A 3,026-nucleotide genomic window follows, 5' to 3' on the forward strand; every position below is an offset into this window, starting at 1 on the left:
CGCTAAATCTCATTAGTGTTCCCTCTATCTCTACCTCGATCTCCCTACATCTCTCTCGGTCTTTCTCTGTTTTCTAGGTCTGCTGAAGCGCTAAATCTCATTAGTGTTCCCTCTATCTCTACCTCGATCTCCCTACATCTCTCTTGGTCTTTCTCTGTTTTCAAGGTCTGCTGAAGCGCTAAATCTCATTAGTGTTCCCTCTATCTCTACCTCGATCTCCCTACATCTCTCTCGGCAAGATGTTGTTTTATCCTCCAGCCACACGTTGTTTTCTTTCAATTTGAAGCGTAATTTGACATGTTGCTGTAACCCCCCCCCCCACACACACACACACACACCCACACACTCCCCCACCCCAGTCTCCAGCATGTTGTTATGTGTGATTGGGTTATACTCGCTATAATCTAAACCGCTTAATTTACCACCCATAAAAAAGTTTGTCTACTTTATAGACATGATGAAAACTGTGTGTACCATCATTAGAAAGTCCATGGTCTTTATCTTTATTTAACTACATTAGACATTTAAGTAATTTAGCAGACGCTCTTATCCAGAGTGACTTACAGTTAGTGCATTCATCTTATGACATCTTGGTGGGTCAACCACATATCACAGTCACTGTAAGTACACTTTTCTTTAATAAAGTAGCTGTCAGCAAAGTCAGAGCTGGGGGAGGGGGTGCCACCTTTGGCAACGATTACAGCCTCGAGTCTTCTTGGGTAAGCTTGGCACACCTGTATTTTGGGAGTTTCTCCTATTCTTCTCTGCAGATCCTGATCCTCTCAAGCTCTGTCAGGTTGGATGGGGAGCGTCACTGCGTCACGGCACAGCTGGTTTCAGGTCTCTCCAGAGATGTTCGATCGGGTTCAAGTCCGGGCTCTGGCTGGGCCACTCAAGGACATTCAGGGACTTGTCCCGAAGCCACTTCTGTGTTGTCTTGGCTGTGTGCTTAGGGTGTTGTCCTGTTGGAAGGTGAACCTTCTCCCGAGTCTAAGGTCCTCAGCACTCTAGAGCAGGTTTTCATCAAGGATCTCTCTGTACTTTTCTCCGTTCATCTTTCCATCGAACCTGACTACTTTTGGCAAACTCCAAGCTGGCTACAGAGATCGTTGTCCTTTTAGAAGGTTCTCCCATCTCCACAGAGGAACCCTGGGGCTCTGTCAGAGTGACCATTGGGTTCTTGGTCACCTCCCTGACTAAGGCCCTTCATCCCCGACGGCTCAGTTTGGCAGGGGGGCCAGCTCTAGGAAGAGTCTTGGTGGTTCCAAATTTATTCCATTTAAGAAAGATGGTGGCTACTGTGTACTTGGGGACCTTCAATGCTGCAGAAATGTTTTGGTATACTTCCCCAGATCTGTGCCTCGACACAATCCTATCTCAGAGCTCTATGGACAATTCCTTCGAACTCATGGCTTGGTTTTTGCTCTTAAATCCACTGTCAACTATGGGAGCTTATATAGACAGGTGTGTGCCTTTCCAAATAATGTCCAATCAATTGAATTTCCTACAGGTGGACTCCATTCAAGTTGTAGAAATATCTCAAGGATGATCAATGGAAACAGGATGCACCTGAGCTCAATGTTGAGTCTCATAGCAAAGGGTCTGAATACTTATGTAAAGAAGTTATTTCATTTTTTTGTTTTTTTATTATTTGCACACATACACACACACACACACACACACACACACACACAACAAAAAAACTGTTTTTGCTTTGTTATTATGGGTTATTGTGTGTAGATTGATGAGGGGAAAATGATTTAATACATGTTAGAATAAGGCTGTAATTTAACAAAATGTGGAAGCGATCTGAACACCTACCGAATGAACTGTATTTCACATAATACACAGGTTACATGGGTCTTCTCAGTGTTATAAGGTGATATTGTATTACAGGATAAACACATGTCCATTTAAAGTAGAGTGAAAAGGACCACATTCAGGGTCAGAATATCATCTTAATGGTAGAAATGTACCGGTAGGTCTCTGCTCTCTAGATTTTTCAAAGTGCAGAGATTGGCCATTCCTTTATGCAGCTTGATAATATGCTAGAAAGCCTTGGTGAAAGGGGGAGAGGAGGAGATGGAGGAGAGGATGAAAGGAGGAAGGATGACAGGAATAATTGTGTCCTTAAAAGCTGTGGGGTTTGTGTTGGGAGGTGAGAGGTGAGGTCTTTCAACGCCTCCATCAGCCCAAGGGAGGTTAGACGCCACATAGATTTTTGACAAGTGAATGAGAGAAGAATAAACTAGCCTACATCAAAACATGCTTTTAGACAGACTGGGGTACAATGTCATTTTACATTGAAGCAAGTCTCTCCTCAGCCAATGTCATTTTACATTGAAGCAAGTTTCTCCTCAGCCAATGTAAGTACAGACTTTTTGACAAGCCAAACCAAACTAAAAACCCTGCTTACAAGGCAACAGTCAGATACAGTGGGGCAAAAAAGTATTTAGTCAGCCACCAATTGTGCAAGTTCTCCCACTTAAAAAGATGAGAGAGGCCTGTAATTTTCATCATAGGTTCACTTCAACTATGACAGACAAAATGAGAAAAATAAATCCAGAAAATCACATTGTAGGATTTTTTATTTATTTATTTGCAAATTATGGTGGAAAATAAGTATTTGGTCAATAACAAAAGTTTTTATCTCAATACTTTGTTATATACCTTTTGTTGGCAATGACAGAGATCAAACATTTTCTGTAAGTCTTCACAAGGTTTTCACACACTGTTGCTGGTATTTTGGCCCATTCCTCCATGCAGATCTCCTCTAGAGCAGTGATGTTTTGGGGCTGTTGCTGGGCAACACGGACTTTCAACTCCCTCCAAAGATTTTCTATGGGGTTGAGATCTGGAGACTGGCTAGGCCACGCCAGGACCTTGAAATGCTTCTTACGAAGCCACCCCTTCATTGCCCGGGCGTTGTGTTTGGGATCATTGTCATGCTGAAAGAGCCAGCCACGTTTCATCTTCAATGCCCTTGCTGATGGAAGGAGGTTTTCACTCAAAATCTCACGATACAT

Source organism: Oncorhynchus keta, chromosome 27, assembly GCF_023373465.1.
Source record: "Oncorhynchus keta strain PuntledgeMale-10-30-2019 chromosome 27, Oket_V2, whole genome shotgun sequence".
Lineage (NCBI taxonomy): Eukaryota > Metazoa > Chordata > Actinopteri > Salmoniformes > Salmonidae > Oncorhynchus > Oncorhynchus keta.